General features: G+C 40.1%; 1 long non-coding RNA gene across 1 annotated transcript in view; it reads left to right on the top strand.

The window, feature by feature from the left end:
• The window catches only part of LOC138985844 (uncharacterized), a 46,025-nt gene that overhangs the window by 8,989 nt on the left and 15,865 nt on the right, over positions 1-21,171 (top strand). Inside the window, exon 2 of the long non-coding RNA XR_011462809.1 lies at positions 19,575-19,766. This is a non-coding gene — a long non-coding RNA (uncharacterized lncRNA). The remainder of the gene's footprint in view (positions 1-19,574; positions 19,767-21,171) is intronic.

Raw genomic sequence — 21,171 nt, 5'->3', positions numbered from 1 at the left:
GAGGCTGTGGCTATTATTAAGCCTATCCAATGTCCTGTGTTTATGCACTGGAAGTTCAGGGTCTGGTAGACCCGGATTCTCCCTATCTTGCAGAACGGAACTGGAATGGTAGGCCTTGAAAGTCAGGGGTTCCCACTCTTGTACCTTCCCAATGTGGCAGCCCAGTAGTCTAGAGCTGGGAAAATACTGCACTGGCAGGACCACCTTCCTTTCCCCTGTACCCTGAAGATGTGTCAAGTCCCCACCTGCAGAAGGAGAGGAGAGGAACTTGTCCACGCCCCCTTTCCCCTGTCACCTGCTGTTCACAGCTGCCATGTAGCACACATTGGTAGTGAGGCATCCATTGTATGTGAAAGTGTTAGTTACTCAGTCATGTCTGACTCTTTGCAACCCCATGGACTATAGCCCACCAGGCTCCTCTATCCATGGAATTCTCCAGACAAGAATACTGGAGTAGGTTGAGGTATCCATTACTTGACTTTAAACTCTGCAGTTATCCTGGGTCCAAAGGTTCTGGGAGCAGCTTCCCTCCTTTAAGTCTTTAATTAATTTATTTTTAATTGAAAGATAATTACAGCATTGTGTTGGTTTCTACCATGCATCAACATGAATCAGCCATAGACATACATATGTCCTCTCCTTGAGCCTCCCTCCCACCTCCCACCCCATGCCATCCCTCTGTGTTGTCACAGAGCACAGATTTGAGCTCCCTGCATCATACAGTAAACTCCCACTGGCTATCTAATTGTACATATGGTAAAGTCTATGTTTCCATACTACTCTCTCAATCCGTCCCACCCTCTCCTTCCCCCATTGTGTCCATGAGTCTGTCCTCTGTGTCTCCATGGCTGCCCTGCAAATAGGTTCCTCGGTACCATCTTTCTAGATTCCATATATATGCATTAATGTGTGATGTTTGTCTTTTTCGGACTTCACTCTGTATAACAGGCTCTACGTTCATCCACATCATTAGAACAAACTAAAATACTTTCTTTTTTATGGCTGAGTAATAGTCCACTGTGTATGTCTACCACAGCTTCTTTATCCAGTTACCTACTGATGGACATCTAGGCTGCTTCCATGTCCTAGCTACTGTAAATAGTGCTGCAATGAGCATGGGGTACATGTGTCCTTTTCAGTTATGGTTTTCTCCGGGTATATGCCCAGTAGTGGGATTGCTGGATCATGCCTTCTTTAAGTGCTGACTGCTCTACCCAGTAGAGCTTCCAGCCTTATCTTCACTAGTTCCGAGCATTCCATGTTGTTTTCAGCAGGAGACTCCCAGGCATTCTGGAAGCTCTGCATGGGAGTAGGAAGGCTACTGTTGATGTAGCTGCCTGGACCTACAGCAAAGAGCCAAGAAAAAACAAATCATTTAACACCGTGTGCACCCGACTCACCCAGAGCTGGCACAGCCAGTGGAGTCTGCAGAACTATGTAAATCTTCCTCCAAGCAGTCTATCTCTTCACTAGCTACAGAACACAGTGTTATCTTTTAGTTTTTAGTTATTGTTGGACTCCTTTTGACCCCATGGACTGCAGCACGCCAGGCTTCCCTGTTGTTCACTGTCTCCCAGAGATTGCTCAAATTCATCTCCACTGGGCCAGTGATGCTATCTAACCATCTCAACCTCTTTCATCCCCTTCTGCTCCTGCCTTCAATCTTGCCCAGCATCAGGGTCTTTTCCAATGAGTCAGTTCTTCAAAGGTAGCCAAAGTATTGGCCTTTCAGCTTCAGCATCAGTCCTTCCAATGAATATTCAGGGTTGATTTCCTTTAGGATTGATTGGTTTGATCTCCCTACAGTCCAGGGAACTTTCAAGAGTCTTCTCCAACACCATGATTCGAAAGCATCAATTCTTTGGCATTCAACCTTGGACAGCAATACTGTCTTGTTTCTGAAGCTAGAAAGCCAACCAACAAGATCTCCAGAAAGGAGAAAACAGCTTTCACCAGAGGGATGGGGTCTTGTCTTTTATTGTTACTGTCAGTACTTCTGGACCTCAGAGAGAGGACTCCCCAGCAAGAACCTGGAACTAAAGTGGCTTTTTTAGATATAAACCTTCAAATCAATGTGTAATGAACCAGCGAATTATTGTTCAAAAACTTGGAATTCCCTGGCAGTCCAGTGGTTAGGACCATGCTTTCACTGCCCAGGGCATGAGTTCAGTCCCTGGTTGGCAAGTCACGCAGTGTAGCAATACATAAATACATAGATAAATAAATATAAAAATAAAAATCTTAGTAAAAGAAGAATTATGCTGTAACCTGAAAAAAAAAAATTAACCTAAAATCAGGAAAGAATTGGTCATCCCCCCTCCCACCAAAGGAAAAAAAAACACAAAACAGGAAGAGAAGGGTCTAAGAAGCCAATGCTGGTAGTGTTTATCCCAGCGTTTTTGAGTGAGAGGTTATATTGGCCTATTCAGTTCTAGAGGCAAGTAAATTACTGCTTTGGAGCTGGATGAGTTTGGTTCTATCGAACATTCATACATAAAACAGACACCCTCATATCTAATTCCATGCTCAGCAAGCAGCCTGCCCTTAGAATCTGATTCTCAGGTGCTGGTTACAGGACACAAATGTTTTAGCCGTTGGCTATTCTATTTTTATTCATAACTTTCATTGTGGATAAACTGGTCTCTGATTTTGAATACCAGTTTCTGGAAGCTTGGTTGTGCTCTGAGAGATAAATCCACAATCTATAATAAATTGAATTTCTAAGCCTATAGGACTGAGGGCCAGAACCTCACCCCGGTGAATCATCAAAGTAAAACTTTGCCCTGGAGGACCTTTTTGGCTCCTGGAAGCTGCCTGACTGGATGCTGGTCGGTATCCTTCCTATTCATACTCTTATTAAAGTTTTAAGACCTAGTGAGGGTTTTATCAATATTCAGGGACTAGCAGGATAGAATTGTGTTTGGGATCCTGGTCTGGAGTCAGAGAGACTTATATCTATATATATATATATATCTTCCATGTTTAACTTTAGCAAATTGCATAATCTTTCCATTTCAATTTTTCTCACCTGTGATCTAGGGATAACAAAAGTGTCCACTTCATATAATTGTTTGGAAAAAAAACATGAGACAGCATGTTAGGCACTTCATGCAGTGCCTAGCATAAAATAATGCTTAATAAATAGTAGTTAATTTCATTTTTATAGCTCTCACTAGATGCCAGGCACTAAGCTAAGGCATTGATATATTTGCCCCAAATCAAACAGCTGGCAAGTGGCAGAGCTGGGCATTGAACCAGGTCAAAGCTAATGTATTTGACTACTAGGTTAAACTGTCTTTGATGGCTTAACAAACACAGTGAAACTTACCCTTTTGAAAAGTGTCCTCTCCTTTAAAGGAATACATTTGGAAGACTCTGTGTGTATTCCTAAGCCTATTTGTAACTCCTCTTTTGGACTTACCTAAGAAATCTGTGATATATTTTTGGAACATCTTTAATAAGGCCAAATCTTTGTTCTTGGATAGAAGATTTGATCTTGTTTAATAACTAAAACTTAGTGCCAACCCCAGTAAATAAAGTGGAGAATTACGATGGGAAATGCCTTCCTTGGTCAAAAACCATGAGCTCTAGAAAGCAGTTCCATAGTTTTGACAGAAGCAGTAAATACTTCATCATCAAAGAGTGTTTTCTATTGTTACTTCACTCTCCTGCCACATTGGTTTTATATGGGGTGAAGTTGTAAATATGTATTGTTACTAATAAATTAGATTAATTTCAAATGGTTGAATTATTGTAACTAAAGACTAATTAGTGGATTAATATAAACATAAGGAAAGATCCCAGTGAAGGCCTTGTCCTTTTAACAGTTCAATTATTGACATGAAAATATGCTCATCAAACCTGTAAGTCAAACAAAACTGGAAATGGGTGATTTTAGAAAAGCAGGCAGAGGTGGGCAGTTGAAAATTTAACAGACTTAAATGTAAGGTACTTTACTTCAAGCTAGAAAAAAATAACCGCATGTACAAGATAAGCAATACAGAGTAGCAGAAGCACATGAGAAAAATGCTTGAAAGTTTGAGTAGATAGGAACTCAATCTAAGTTAATAACTGCCAAGAAAAATACTATGATATTAAGCTAAATTAAAGGAAGCATAAGACCAAATAAATCTTTCACTTTTTACTAAAAAAAAATAATAATAAAGGAAGTATAGATTCTGGACAAAGGAGGTGACATACTCTGCTGATTAGCTTTCTAGAAATGACAATATTGGGCTTCCCCGATGGCTCAACAGATAAAGAATCCATCTGTAAGGCAGGAGATGGAGAAAACTTGGGTTTGATCCCTGGGTCAGGAAGATCCTTTGGAAGAGGAAAATGGAACCCACCAACCCACTCCAGTATTCTTACTTGAATGATCCCATGGACAGAGGAGCCTGGTGGGCTACAGTCCAAAGAGTTGGAAAGAGTCAGATAAGACGGAACAACTAAGCACAGGATCAAACTGTATTTGGAAGAGAGTAATCATGATGGTAAAATAATATAAGAAATGTTGAGTTGTTAGGAGATGTGTTCTTTGAAGGTGGAAAGACTGGGGGTGGGCATGATTGATTTCTTTAAATATTTAATGTGTCATCACATGGGTAAGTAATTAAGTTCATTCCATTTTGTAGTCATGTGGTAGGATAAGAAATGTGAATGGAAGCTTCTTTGAGATAGATTTTTAGTTCAGGATGCAAAAGAAAAGTATAAAAGTGATAAAAATGAAATGAGGCCTCAGGAAAAAGTTTCTCCATCACTTGAGGTGCTCCCAGAAAAACAGAAACTCAACTTCTATCTTTCTCCCCAAGAGAGGACTCAAGCCCATTAGATCCTATCACCACCATCCAAAAACAACCTTAAAGCACCCACATGTGTTGTGAAGCTAAAGAGAACAACCATCCTGATTTTCCGAGGACTGAGGGAGTGGTTTCTTGGCGTGCAGGACTTAAAGAATGCTAAAACTAGGAAAATTCTCAAGCAAATCTTGATGAGTTAATCACCCCAGAGGTGAAGGAATTTTAAATAAAGTAGGTCCTTTAAGGAATGGTTAAAACAAACAAAAGACATGCAATCAAACCTTCCTTGAACCCACACATGAATAAATGAAAGCATTGTCCATTCTCTTCCATATAATAGAAATTTCTAGATATTTAACACTTACTTTTAAAATACCAACAGGGTTTTCCTGGAGGCTCAGTGGTAAGGAATCTTCCTGCCAATGCAGGAGACATGTCTTCGATCCCTGGGTTGGGAGGATCCCACATGCCACAAAGCAACTAAGCCCATGCACCACAACCATTGAGCCTGTACTTTAGAGCCCAGGAGCCCCATTTACTGAGCCCACGTGCCGCAACTACTGAAGCCTGCACACCTTAGAACCAGTGTTCAGCAATAAGAGAAGCCATCGCAGTGAATAGCCCAAGCATTGCAACTAGAGAGTAGCCCCCACTCACCAAACCTAGAGAAAGTCCTCGAGCAGCAACGAAGACCCAGCACAGCCAAAAATAAATAAGTTTTTAAAATACCAACATATATATATGTTAGATTCATAATGTCCTAAAACATTTTAATAGTTCCCTTTGCTCTTAATCAATGTGGAATACAGATTTGTCTTTTTTGAAAATATACTAAGAAAAAATTAGAATTAGAATATACAGCAATAAAACAAAACAGGTAAGACTTAAGTTTTAAAGTCTGACAGAGATGGGTTTGAACTTGCTTCTATTAAGTACAACATGTGAGTTTGAGTGAACTCCGGGAGTTGGTGATGGACAGGGAGGCCTGGCGTGCTGTGAGTCATGGGGTCGCAAAGAGTCGGACACGACTGAGCAACTGAACTGAACTGAACTGTCAAGTTACTTAATCTGTGCCTTGATTTTATCTGTAAATTTAACTATAAATTGGGAATAACATTTGTACCTGCTATGCAGAGCAGTACCCAGGACCATAATAAGCACTCAATAAGTGGTAGGGACTTTACCATTATTATTAATAACCAGCAGTTATTTTCTGTGCTGAATAGCTCCAGCTGACTGCACTGTCTCCTAGATCAGCGGTTCCCAACTTTTTGGCCCCAGGGACTTGTTTCATGAAAGACAATTTTTCCACGAATGGGAGCGGAGGGTGGGGAGCAGCAGGTGAGTGAGCAAAGCAAAGCATCTTGAACTTTGCTTTGCTCACTCCTTGCCATTCACCTCCTACTATGAGGCCTGGTTCCCGTACCACGGCCTGGGGGCTGTGGACCCCTGTTCTAGATGATCTGAGCAAACTCCGCTGTCTGTTCATCCTAAAGGAAGTCAGTCCTGAATGTTCATTGGAAGGACTGATGCTGAAGCTGAAACTCCAATACTTTGGCTACCTGATGTGAAAAACCAGCTCATTTGAAAAGACCCTGATGCTGGGAAAGATTGAAGGTGAGAGAAGGGTACGACAAAGGATGAGATGATTGGATGGCATCACCAACTCAATGGACATGAGTTTGAACAAACTCCAGGAGTTGGTGATGGACAGGGAAGCCTGGCGTGCTGCAGTCGCAAAGAGTTGGACATGACTGAGCAACTGAACTGAACTGATGAAGGCATTTGAAACTCCTAAGGAGCAAGGTGTATGTGCTTTTTGATGGCTATTTACTCATTTATATCTATTCCCTGCACTGTGTTCCAAATACTTGGGTGTCCTGGAAATATTACTTACCTATAAGTGTGAAATTACAAAAATCAATCAATTAATCTATGAATTTTACCAGTAGTTAACTTGATCATTTTCGAACAGTGTTTCAGTCTCCTTTCTTTGTCCTACCACCCATTTTGGACCAAAAAAACACCCTTTTTAATTTTTTTGGTTGTTCCCTGCATCTTGTGAAATCTTAGTTCCCCAACCAGGGATTTAACAAGAGCCATGCAAGTAAGAGCACTGAGTCCAAACCACTGAACTGCCAGGCAATTTCCCGCAGAAATCTTTATTCTTTGCTAATGGCTGCTCAAATACCAGAGTTACTTGGATGAAGTGTGCATTTGAACATTATTAGTTTTCTCAGAGAAGCCTAGTTTTCTAAAGCACAAGAATGAGACTTTTAAGACAATAATTATTTTTCCTTTATAACCTTACCCTTGACCCTATACTGAAAAAGCAATATATAAATATGTTGCTGTTGTTTTAGTTGTTCAGTTGTATACAACTCTTGTGACCCCATGGACTGTAGCCTGCCAGGCTCCTCTGTCCATGGGATTTCCCAGGCAAGAGTACTGGAGTGGGTTGCCATTTTCTCCTCCAGGGGCTGTTCGCAGTCCAGGGATGGAACCCATGTCTCCTGCACTGGCAGGCGGATTCTTTACCACAAGTCACCTGGGAAGCCACAGTATATAAACATACATTCAGGAATCAGAAGAAGACTGTGTATGAAGGATCATGGAGGCACACGACACGGCTGTACTGACTTTCCCTCCCCCCTTCCTCTCCTCCCACCTGCAGGTCTAACCATTCCAACCCAAATCTGTGGGTCACCACTTCATCAATTGCACTCCTCACTTCACTACTGGACAGAAATTGCCCATTCAAGTTTTTCTCTTAAACCCACAGTCCAGCTCTGAAATGTACCTTGGGAGAGCAAAGTCAAGTATAGTGACATCACACATGTGTCTGTTTGAAAGTCACAGAGTTGTTTTTTTTTTAATCTCTTCAGCCCAAAGTTAACCTGTTTGGAACTGACCACTGGGAGTTGGCCTCCTGTCTAAAGGTTTAGCTGTGAGTAAACAATCTAAAAAAAATTTTTAAAGACCTTATTTTTGATCAGACTGTTCAAAGAAGGACTTTTGTGGGTAAAAGTTCACTAGGCTGAAACAATAGAAACATTGGAAAGTGGAATATGGCCTTCACTGTTAAAGCAGAGGGTCTTAGTTCACCTTTGCTGACCTCCATCATAGGAGAGTATAGATACACTGAGTTCACATTTCAGAACATTTTGCAAGTTGATCTTTTTTATAAGAATATTTGTTATTTGTATGTATTTGGATATGCCGGGTCTTAGTTTAGGCACATGGGATCTAGTTCCCTAGATGCTGGCACAGGGATCAAATCGGGCTCACTGCATTGAGAGCGCCGAGTCTTAGTCACTGGACCACCAGAGAAGTCCCCAGTAGATCTTTAATATAATAATAGAATAATCCCTTAAAAGATACTGTGTTCAGCAGTTGGGCATTTATCCAGGTCTAAGAAAATGGGGAACAAATTTCAGCAGGGTTGATCTTCACTAAGCAAATAACCTCCTGAATCATTTTTTTTTTCTCCTAAATCATTTTTAATGATTAGAAAGTGAAAGGAAAAAAGTAGCAGGAACTTTCCCACTCCCTTCTCCTGTATGGATCCCACTATAGATTCTCAAATTACCTCGAAAGACCACTCAGAACTGAACACATAGCCAGTCTAATGCATCCCCTTACTTAAACCTTCCTTTTTAGTTTTCAAGAGATAGTTAAAGTAACCTAATCCTTCATTAATGAGCCTCTAAGTTAGGAGAGGCCGAAACTTAGTACTATTTCAAGAATATGAAGGTAATTACATGTCCATGAGTTTACCTATGTAGTTGTGGTGACCATATGTCCTAAATTGTCTGGGATAGTCCAGATTTCACACAACTGATCTCAGAAGTTCTTTACTTCTCAGACCATGAAGATCAGATACTTTTCAGTTTCTAAAAAAGATTGTTTTAGCTAAAGCCTCATATGATCGGTTAACAGTAATGATGTGCAAAGCTGTTTTAGGCCGAGGGAATATTGAAGAATATAATCATCTTCCGCCCCCTAATAACATCTTTCTAAGGTAATAACTCGTCATATTGCCTATGTGAAAGAACAGGGGTTATCACAATTATTGTTAGAATTATTATGATCCTCTCCTTACTCTAGTGTATGTGGAGAAGGAGAGGGAACTGGTTCATGTCCCTCTCAGTTGTTCCCCTTCTAGTTGGAATTAACACACTCTCCCAAGTCCCCACTGCATCCTAGGCTCTTCACCAGCTATTTCCTCCATCATGAGTCACCATTCAATGTGGATCACTGTCTCGAACTCCTGGATAGTTCTCTTTTCAGACCGTTGTTCCCTGTGATGGGTGCAGCATCCAAATAAAAGTGAGGCACGGTACACTTCTCTGTACAGTTTCATCCCTTTATTCTCCATACCTCCACTACACAAGGAATGCAGGTCTATTAGACTTAGTGATTGATGGAGTAACTTAAAGAAATCACAGTATAGGAAAGAAAAAAAAATTGTTTTAACCAATGCAAAATCTGTGATAGGTGCTCTATTTGAGCTGCCTTCGTGGAGGTCCAATCCAGACTTCAGTTTAATCTCATTAGTTAGAAACTTAGGCAACATAGACTTGATGCTTCCAGAATGAAGTCCATATTTCACTTGCAAATCTCTCATTGCAGAAGTGGTTTTAGTCTAGTGAACCTGCAAAAAGACTGTAGAAGGGAGGCCAACATAATTAAATGCCCTGACACCACCGCCACCTCCATAAGAGGAAGTCCAGAGCTGAAGAACAAAAGGAGATTTGTTATAGTTGATTGCTAGATTTTTTTATAGATCCTAGTTTTAGGGTACCAATGGGAGTGCTGCATAGTGACCTTTCTAATAGTCCCAGGAAAGCAAACAAGACACTAGCTACATCTTTCCTAGATGATTGACATGTAGATAACCCAGTCTATAATCTTTCTACCACACTCTTGGGTCTGAGAACCCTGTCATTTCCTAACCTCTGCTGTGTGGCTGTCCACCTACTTTGGGAACCTCTAACCAGTATCCAAGGAGTTGGTCTCATCCCAGTAACTCTCTCTTGCTGCTCCCAGTGGCTCGTCCTCTGAGTCTGAGTTATTTAGTCCAAAAAAACCAAATGCTTCAGATATCTCTCACAGAATAGTCCAAGTGGGCACATGGGTCCTCCAAGTATGATTCCTACTTAAGTCTCCTCACCACTGTGAGTAGCAAATATGTCTCTTTATCTTTAAAATTGACCAGCCAGTTACTGCTGGAACACAGATGCATACACATATACATACCTTTCAAGGGCAAATGTTAGATCACAGAAACAACATAAAATCTAAACTAAAGCTCTTAACCTGCTTATAAAGGGAATTCATCCCACAGATATGTCTCATTAGAATGGTGTTCTGTTGTTGTTGCTGTTTTAAATAATTTCTTATGTCTTCAGAAAGTGTCAGTCACTCAGTCATGTCTAACTCTTTGCAACCCCATGGGCTGTAGCCCACCTGGCTCCTCTGTCTATGGAATTCTCCAGGCAAGAATACTGGAGTGGGTAGCCACTCCTTTCTCCAAGGGAATCTTCATGACCCAGGAATCGAACCTGGGTCTCCTGCATTGCAGGCAGATTCTTCACCATCTGAGAGGAGGCATGCAATTCCCATTTCCCCTCGTGAGGATAGAGTTTAATAATTTAAAAATTTCTTCTATCATGCCACCAAACATTTTTATTTGTTCAACAAATATTTATTGAGCTTCAACTTTAAGTCTGGAGAAGGGCATGGCAACCCACTCCAGTATTCTTGCCTGGAGAAGTCCATGGACAGAGGAATCTGGCAGGCTATAGTCCATGGGGTCACAAAGTGTCAGACAAAACTGAGCGACTAACACACACACAACTTTAAGTCAGGCATACTCATACTCAGAATAGGGTAATGAGCAAAACAAAGCTCCCTGCCCTCATGAAGCTTACGTTCTAGTAAAGGAAACAATTTCAATATCCATGGTAAAGAGCCTATTGTTAATGTCTATAATACTGAAGATTTAATATACTCTGGATTTAATTCAGAATTATCTGCATGCACATTTTCCATGTAACCAGGAGATTTTATCTCAACTCATAGTAATTGCATGTTATTAAATATCCATTTAGTAAGGAAATGTTCAAACATACCCAGTCTGAAGGGACAACTCATTGGAAAAGACCCTGACGCTGGGAAAGATTGAAGGCAGGAGGAGAAGGGGACAACAGAGGATGAGATGGTTAGATGGCATCATTGACTCAATGGACATGAGTTTGAGCAAACTCCAGGAGATGGTGAAGGACAGGGAAGCCTGGCATGCTGCAGTCAGTGGGGTTGCAAAGAGTCGGGCACGACTGAGTGACAGAACACCACCACCACCCAGTCTATGACCAGTTAACTCAATAGAGAGAGAATATTAATGCCATCAAGGTCATTATATTTGGGCTTATTTTATGTGCAAATTAGTTAATACCCTTCAGCCTCATAGCCACAGACTACTTTGCTAACTGGTCTTTCTGCAGAGGCCTGCAGTTGGCAAGAGCAATGACGGAACGATAGATTAGGTGTCCATTAGCACCTCTGGGAAAACAGTTTAGCATTCGCTTCCTGATGATAGTGTTCCAAGAGGCGTGGCAGGACAATAGTGTCATTGTGATAAATATAGCCCAGGGCAGTCTTCACAGTGAAAATTCTCCAGGTTCCCTTCAGCCCCCACCAGCCAGGCGAATCACGAGAGAATTCTTTTCCTTGGATGAGATTCTTGGGATGGAATTTGCAGTCCTTTCATTTCTGTGTTGCTTCTGTGGTATTGTCTTGTCTTCAAGAGAGTTTCTGAATTAAACTGCTGATGCAAATAATTTAAGAATGACAAATGAGTTGTTCTGAGAATTTAAGCTGATGCCTTCTGGTATGTTTGAAGGGCCTGGCTGCTAAGGTTCCATGTATGTGAAGTATTAGGAATGAGTTCATTAGAAAAAGAGAGAGCCCATTAAAAGGAGAGAGGTAGGGTTGGGAAAGAAGAGTGATTCTGGGCACAGAGCAGATTCATATTTGAACCCTAGGGAAAGGGAACTAAAATCAAGGGCATGCAAAACCCAAAAGTCCATTCCATAAAATCTCTATGAGCCCTTCCAGATCAGCTGTGTCACTGTGTGAAAGAAACTGAGGGTGAAGAGTGATTTTGCCAGTTGGAATTTCTGTTGTAAGAGTCTGTAATGGCCAGTATCAGGCCCCCACCTCCGAAAACAAAAGCAGAGGCAGCACCATCCTCAATGAGCACTGGCAACGTAGCACAGACACCAGTGGTTTCAGGTGCTTTGGGGCCTGTCATCAGTGTGTGTGTACAGGTTGCCTTTAGAATGGCAGGAGATTATGCCGAAGTGAATCAGAGAATCAGGAGAGTACATGCAGGGGTGGCTAAGTGCAGTAGTCAAGACTGGTTCCAAAAAAAAAAAAAAAAAAAGACTGGTTCCACAGATTTCTCACTGCCAGAGAAGTGAGCTGTGACATGGAAAGGGGGAAGGCTAAAATGAACCCTGCAATACTGGGCTGGAATTGGAATTATTGATAAGAGCACATTGTTTTATAAATGTGTGAGAGAGAGAGAGAACAAGCGAGCCTGAGCCTGTACTCTGAGAGAACCTACAAGTTATGACACAGCAGTATGAAATAGTACACTTAGAACATTAATTTTTCTAAATACTTTTCTCCACTACAGAAACCAGGATTTCTTAGGTAAGTGGCTTACTTCAGGGCCTGGGCTAGGAAAAAATAAGAAAAACTTGAAATATATTGTGTCATAAAGTCAGGAAGCTTAAAGAATTTTGGAGACATGTCAAAAGGACAGTTGGAAAGGACTGCTGCTGTTGCTGCTGCTAAGTCGCTTCAGTCGTGTCCAACTCTGTGTGACCCCAGAGACGGCAGCCCACGAGGCTCCCCCATCCCTGGGATTCTCCAGGCAAGAACACTGGAGCGGGTTGCCATTTCCTTCTCCAATGCATGAAAGTGAAAAGTGAAAGTGAAGCCGCTCAGTCGTGCCCGACTCTTAGCGACCCCATGGACTGCAGCCTACCAGGCTCCTCTGCCCATGGGGTTTTCCAGACTAGAGTACTGGACCACCACTATGCAAATCAGGGACAATTTTAGCATCATAATAGTGTCAATAACAGATACCCACTGAATAAAATAAGAATTTATGCATCATAATGGTATAAATAAATTGGCAAACAAATCATAGAGAAGAGAACATTTTTCCTTGTGGTAGAATGCCAACTAAAAAATACAGTGGGAATGATAGAATTATAAAAATCCCCATTTGGCAATCACTATAGTAACACTGACTCTGGCAAGAGTCATCAATGGATACTAAAACTAGTGGGTAAAGTTTGTTGAGAAACAAAAAGTTTATGTAGTCTCAAAGTATCTCCCTATGAAATAATTAACTTTAAAGGAAAAATAGTAATTTTAAAATAGAGACACCTGGCAGGCTCTACCTTAACAAATCATTTAAAAAGAACAATTCAACTCCTAATATTACATACTCAGATCACATCACTTCTGTGTTATTCCTGCTTAGAATGCGTAACCTGAAGCTAATCATGAGGAAACATCCAACAACCCAAGTTGAGGAACTCTCTACAAAATAACTGACTTGTAACTCTTCAAATATTTCAAGGTCACGAAAGAAAGAATGTGGAAAATTTCTTCCGGATTAAAGGAGACTAAAGATACTTGACAACATAATGCAATGTATGATTTGTATTTTTCTTTTACTCTAATGGACATTATTGGAACAATTGAGCAAAATTTGAATGAATTTATAGATTAGATAATATTATTAAATCAGTATTGACTTCTTAATTTCCATAATTGCACTGTGGTTATGAAAGATATTGTCCTTGTTTTTAGGAAATATACACTGAAGTACTTAGGGGAAAATGGTATCATGTCTATATCTTACTCACAACAGAAAAAAAAAGTCAGAAAAAATGATAAATAAGTAAATACATACACATGTACAGAGGGAGAGTGTGCAAGCCCACAGTAGGTATTTTTTTAATTAATTATTGATTTATCTTTGGTTGTTGGGTCTTGGTTGCTGCATGTGGGCTTTCTCAGTTGCAGCGCGTGGGCTTCTCATTGCAGTGGTTTCTCTCGTTGCAGAGCACAGCTCTAGAGCTTTCAGCCTTCAGGAGTTGCAGCACACAGGCTCAGTAGTTGTGGCACATGGTCTTAGGTGCTCTGAGGCATGTGGGATCTTCCTTGGCCAGGGATCGAACCCGTGTCCCCTGCATTGGAAGTGCGGGGTCTTCACCACTGGACCACCAGGGAAGTCCCCACACAAGGTGTTGACCTAGGTTACTAAGAGAAAGAGTTGACATTAACAAACAATGTACATAAGACCTCGGTCAGAAATTCTGAAACCATGCCCTAAAGCCCTTTCATGGGGTACCCAGTGCCAATTTATGTTGTAAAATAAGAGAGAGCCCACAAGGCAGAGGTTTGAATATCAATGAGTCATTCTTTATGTTTGAGACACCTTTATAACACTCTTCTAATAGAAAATCAGTTTGATTCATCTCAACTTCTATTCACAAAATCCTCTACCGAAAATTGTTTCTTTAACTTTCATTATGTTCACGTTGAGTCACTGGAATCACAAACTCCACACAGCTCTCCTGCTTGAACAATAGAATAATTTTTTTTTTTTTGGCTACGCTGTGCAGCACGCAAGATCTTAGATGCTCGACCAGGGATCGAGCTAGTGCCCCCTATAGTGAAAATGTGGAGTCTTAACCACTGGACCACCAGGAAAGTCTCAGAATAATTTGTTTCCCCATGCATAGATTTAATACAGATGAATTAAAAACATTTATGTAATATAGGGATAAAATATTTTGGACCCAAAACCTGATTAAAAACCAGCACAGATCACAGATTACAAAATACCGCCATCCCCTCTTATTATTTGTTTGCTCGCTTTGCTCTATTATTTCTATATCACTTGTGGACAGGAAGCAGCCATATTGAAATACAAATTTGACTTGTTTCTTTAAAAAAAGAAAAACAAATAGATGGTTTATTCTAAGAACATACAGGAACTTATATTCTAAACGTCCATAAATACATTTTCTAGGGACTCTTATCATCTTAGAACGCTACTACAGCTTCTCTTTAATCTTTTTAAACATCCTGTTACATAAATTGTGACTGTATCTATAGCAGGAAGAATAATAAGATAATAATTGGTCAGACATCAAAAGCACTTGGGTGGGTCTTATAGGGACATTTAGTCTTCTCTCCCATCAACACCATGTTCTTAAAATTTTTCCCAACTACATTAATCTATTTTTTGTTTGTTTCTTCTTTTTTCCTTTCCCCTAAGTAATTACTATGAATTTTTGCCAGATCAGAAATTTTTTCCAGGAAGAGACTCCAAGTATTAAGAAAGCAGACAAACAGTACCTGAAGATAAGATATAAACTCCTTCCAGGCTCGCCTTTGATTTCTTTCTCCATATTGAGTGGAATTAATTGGTGGAGTTGCACGTCCTCAGTTTTCTATGACAGAGAGGTACTATCTGATCTATGCTAAGAATTTCCTATTAACTTTCATGGGATATATTTGGAACTGTTCTTACCACCTAGTATTAAACAGTAAGAACCACACAAATTGTCATATGTAGGCTGTGAATCATATATATATACATCCAGCAAGTATTTCTTGGTCATAAAGTGTTAGGAAGAGTTTTAGAAGCCATTTAGCTTGACCTCTCTTTCATCACTTTTCTGACAAATGGTCTCCAGCTAAGACTATTGTTGTAACAAGGAGTTCCCTATGGTGTGGGGCAGCCCAACGAGAGCTGCTGGATAGCTCTCGTTGTAACCCTTGCCTCTTGCTGTGATTATTTGCAGCCTCATAGAATATGTCTACCCCTCTTCTGTAAAACAGCCCTTTAAACATTTGGTGACTGCTAATTCGTCCTAAGCTATCACCAGCTATTGATTATTATGTCCTTCAATTTGATTATTTTTCAGATCACATTGATAAATGCATAAATATCCAAAAATTAACAATAGTTATCTCCAGAAGGCAACTTATAGTTATGTTTTCATGTTTGCTTATGTGTAAATTCTAATTTTCACAATAAATATTTATTCTAATAACAATGACAACATTAATTATTTTTATTGAGTTTCACCTAGACACCAGGTCCTGGCATGTGTATATTATTATCCTCAGTAATCCTGAGAGATAGAAGCTATAATTATCCTCATTGTACAGATGAAGAAACTAGGGCATAGAGGAATTAAGTAATTTGCCCAAGGTCACATAGCTAAGTAAGTGGCTGAAAAGAAACTGGAAGCTACGCTTGCCTGATTCTTAACCAATTGTCGTATAACAAGAAAATATATTTCTCTTTGCGGGGGAGGGGGATATTTGTTTTATTTTTAGTATTTTATACAGAAACATATACAATATGTTAGATTTGATCTGAACAACATAAAGTACACTGCGATTATTATGTCCTTTGATTTGGACACAATGTAATCTGTTAATGTCCCTATGATTGCATTTGATTTTTCACCTGTGATGTGAGATTATTGGCTCATATAGAGCTTTCCAAAAAATCATTTGGTTCTTAATTTTTTTTTCTCCCTTGACTTCCTTTTGCACATCCTCTGTCACCCCATCAATTCCTACCCCACAAATAACCATTTTATCAATCTAATTGTTAACAATTTTCTATATTCTCATATGATTAAGTGTCAGTCAGTCAGTCAGTTCAGTTGCTCAGTCGTGTCCGACTCTGTGCGACCCCATAGACAGCAGCCCACCAGGCTTCCCGTCCCTGGGATTCTCCAGGCAAGAACACTGGAGTGGGTTGCCATTTCCTTCTCCAATGCATGAAAGTGAAAAGTGAAAGTGAAGTTACTCAGTCTTATCCGACTCTTAGCGACCCCATGGACTGCAGGCTCCTACCAGGCTCCTCCATCCATGGGATTTTCCAGGCAAGAGTACTGGAGTGGGGTGCCATTGCCTTCTCCGTGATTAAGTGTAGACAAATACAAATGTACACATAATTCAATATAGGGTTTTTTTGTCATTTAAAAAAAGTGATTTCTTTTTTCTTTTTATTTTTTATTTAAAACAGTTTCTCATCTAAAATCCCTCTAAATCAATTGTCAGAGTACAAATGTATTCCTTTTAATGGATGCTTCTCTCTGTCTTTTTTAAGTACACAAAACTTTTATTTTATGTTCATTTTTTGGTTGAAACAAATGGCATGTGAGATCTTAGTTCCCCAACCAGGATTCAAACCCATGCATGCCCCCTGCTCTGGAAGTGTGGAGTCTTAGCCACTGAACCACCAGGGAAGTCCTTTAATGGGTATTTCAAAATGTGGATATACTGAAAGTACCACAACATTGCTAATCAGCTATACACCAATACAAAATAAAAAGTTTAAAGTTTGAAAAACAAATGTGGATATAGTAAAAAAAAATTTGCAACCTTTCCCCTATTGATGGCATACATAGTATTTTTTTTAAGATTTTTTTTTTTTTTGATGTGGGCCATTTTCAAAGTCTTTATTGAATTTGTTACAATATTGCTTCTGTTTTATGTTTTGATTTTCTGGCCGAGTTTCTGGCCTAGAGGCATGTGGGATCTCAGCTCCCCTACCGGAAATCGAACCTGCGCTCCCTGCATTGTAAGACAAAGTCTTAACCACTGGACAACCAGAGAAGTCCCCATATAATGTGTGTGTGTGTTGCCTGTTGAAACAGTGTGCCAAAGTATCCTTGTACATCTATATAGAACTTCGTTGTCTTTATTTCAGTAGTTTTATTGAGGGAATTCCCCAGTGGTCCAGTGGTTAGCACTTGTGCTTCCACTGCATGGGGCGTAGGTTTGATCCCTGATGGGGGAACTAAGATCCCACAAGCCATCCCCAGAACTGAGATTGCTGGGTCACATTTTTGAAATAATAGCTGTTGCAGCTATTGCTTGCCAAAAAGGCTATAATAACAGCTACATGAAAATACTCTTCACTCCACATCCCTGCAGCGGTATTGCAGTCTATTCAGCAACCATTCTAAGAAAACCTCTGTGAAACAAGAAATCAAAGGAAACTACTTAAACATAATAAAGATTATTTACTGCAAATTAATACCAATTATAATTCTAACTGGCAAAATATTAAAATTCTCTCATTCAAAATTAGGAACTGCACATTGAGCTTTTAATAAAAAAGATTTCCCACGTCTCTTTTATGCTTCAATTTAAAATTGATGTATATTACACATATAAAATGAACAAATCATAAGTACACAGATCAGTGAGTTATTGCAAAATAAACACATCCATATAACCGTTGCCCAGGTCAAGAAATAGACACTAGCAGCACCTCAAAATCCTTCTTCATCTCCCCCCATCATTGCTCCCTTCCTCCTTCCTCAAGAGAACCAGTCCTGACTTTTAGCACCATAGAATAGTTTCCCTTGGTTTTGAAATATACAGAAATAGAATAATGCAATGCATATTCTTCTTTATGTCTCTGGTTTATTTCCCTCAATATCATCTTTGTAAAGTTTTTCATATTGCAGATAGCAGCAGTTCACTCATTTTCATTGCTGTGCAGTAATTCATTGTATGAGTAAGATATAGGCTTATTCGTTCTACTTTTGATGGACTTTCAGCTGCTTTTGAACCTGAATCCTGTCATCCAGTGTGTCAGCCACCAATATTCCCAGCTTTTTTTTTTTTTTTTTCCTCTAAAAGCAAGGCTTTATAGGGCCCTTCCAAAACAGTGGGAGGGAGAACAAATCACAGGTTTGCTTGGTTGCTGGCTTCCCTAAAGGGGAGGGAGCGAGCCTGTTCCTTATATGTGGTGAGGGTAGGGGTGTGTCTGGGGGGCTGGAAAGGTAGCTTGAAAATGTTAGTTGCTCAGTCATGTCTGGCTCTTTGCAACCCCATGAACTGTAGCCTGGAGGGGTTGGCTTAGGTGATTTCAGAACTCTCGGCTTTGTGTCATCAGAAATTCGGATGATTTCATCATCTGTGTCTACAGAAATCATTGACTTTTAACCGTTTGACAAGACCAGACAGATTTGTGTCAGCCAACTAGAGATCTCCCTTCAGGTTAACTTTGATATACTAATAAGTATTATTTGGGTAAAAATGTTTGACTAGCTATAACTATAGCTAGCTATCTATAGTATCATTGAACATACATTTCTACACCTTATCTGATTCAAATTAACAAATATTTCTTGAAGGTCTACTGTATTCCAGGTACTGATTGGGATTGAGGATTGAATAAAACAGATCAGATCCACAGCCTTGCTGAATTTATGTTTTAGTTGATGAGACAGATATAAACAAGCAATCTAGATAATTTTACTTAAGTGCATGAGAAAGTGAAACAGGGCCACCAGTTAGGAAGTAACAAGGACGGTGACAGGCAGCATTAGAAGGAGGTAACTCAGGCAAGTGTGACATTTCAGGCAAGAGGAATAGCTAACACAAAAGCCCTGAGGAGGGGATAAGCTTCAACAAACAGGAAGGTTAAATAACTTAAATGGAAAGTAGCCTCTAAAAATTGTATTAAAAAGTTTAAAGAAAAGAAGGTGGCTAGTGTATCTGAAACACATTTTCAATAGAAGCAAGTGGAAGAGAGGTAGGCAGGAACCAAACTGTTTAGGTTCTTGGTGTCTTTGTGTTCTAAATGCAGTGGTGAGATGGGTAAGGAGATGCAAACCCAGATCACTCTTTTTTTTTTTTTTCCAGATCACTCTTCAAGGAAGGACTTGATGTCAAGACATGAAGAGTATGGTCTGAAAACAGTCTTAAGCTGACAGCTTTTCCATGATCTGCTTCTGTTGCAGAGCCTCACTGGTTGAGAACCTTCCCTTCGTGGGAAGCCAGGTGGTGCACTGGTAAACAATCCGACTGCCAATGCAGGAGATGCAAGAGACACAGGTTCGATCCCTGAATCGGGAAGATCCCCTGTTCTTGCCTGGAGAATCCCACGGACAGGAGCCTGGTGGGCTACAGTCCATGGGGTCAAAAAGAGTTGGACACAACCAAGTGGCTAACCTTTTCAGTTTTTTGGTTGTTGGATAACTGGTTTGTCCCAAGCATATTAATCAGTTGACTCACTGAAAACAAATTTAGTGTGTCTTTGGATTTCTTTAATTTACCTGCCCAGTAATCACGTCAAAAAAGGAAACAGCATTAGTTAGTGTCTGTGTGATACAGCCCCTAGGTTCCTGGAGAGGCTCGCTCTTGCACTCTGCCTTCTGTCTACTGCCTTCTGACCTATGGCCACCTCAGTTTGTTCTCTGTTCCTCTGCATGCCAGGTTTATTGCTGCCTCATGCCTTTTCACTTGTGGTTTTCAGATTGTCTCTGTAGCAATACTTCTTACCTAAATTCTATTCATCTGTGGGGCTCAGATTACATGTGGCTGGCTCACAGAGAATTTCTGTAGCACTGCCCTCTTCTGCAATGAGGCTAGTTCCTCTAATCATGTTCTCACACGAATCCCTGTGTTTTCTTTCATAGCACTTATCACAAGTTGTAATTATGCTGTAATTGTTGTTATTGTTTGTTTTCTTCCCTGGAGTTCCACAAGAAGCAGAAAGGTGCTGTTTTGTTTTCTGCTTCATTTTGCTAGTGCCTTGGAGAGTGACTGGGATCAAGTGGGTAGACAATAAATGTTTCTTGAATAAACAACTTGTCCATAGTGGATCCAAGTTGGCACTTAAGGCCAATTCCTTTAAGTGCTCATTAAACATTTTGTAATAATCTACCCCAAATCTTCCAGGAGTCATTGAAGATTTGAAGATCATAGTTTTTAAGGTCTCATATTTTCCCATGTGAAAAACTTTGGAGGGTAAAATTTATTAATTATATAGATTTAATTTAAAAGTAGTACCAAATGTTTAGAATGAAACAGGCAAACAAACCAACCTGCTTTATGCCCTAGTCTTACTCTCTAAATAGGCAACTATTTTAAACTAAGCAGGTCTGGTCAATCCTTTATTATTTTTTTAAATTTATTTTTATTTGGAGGATAATTGCTTTCCAATGTGTTAGTTTCTGCTGTACACCAGTGTGAATCAGCTGTAAGTATACATATATCCCCTCTCTCTTGAGCCTCCTTCCTACTCCAACCACCGCCCCCCCACCTCTTTAGGTCGTCACAGAGAACCAGGCTGAGCTCTCTGTTATACAGCACCTTCCCACTAGCTTTGTATTTTACACATGGTAGTGTATATATGTCCATGGGGTCGCGAAGAGTCAGGCACGACTAAGCGACTTCCCTTTCACTTTTCACTTTCATGCATTGGAGAAGGAAATGGCAACCCACTTCAGTGTTCTTG

This window comes from Bos mutus, chromosome 3 (assembly GCF_027580195.1).
Source record: "Bos mutus isolate GX-2022 chromosome 3, NWIPB_WYAK_1.1, whole genome shotgun sequence".
Lineage (NCBI taxonomy): Eukaryota > Metazoa > Chordata > Mammalia > Artiodactyla > Bovidae > Bos > Bos mutus.
The sequence above is the reverse complement of the archived record's forward strand: the minus strand, read 5'-3'. Positions and strand labels throughout refer to the sequence as shown.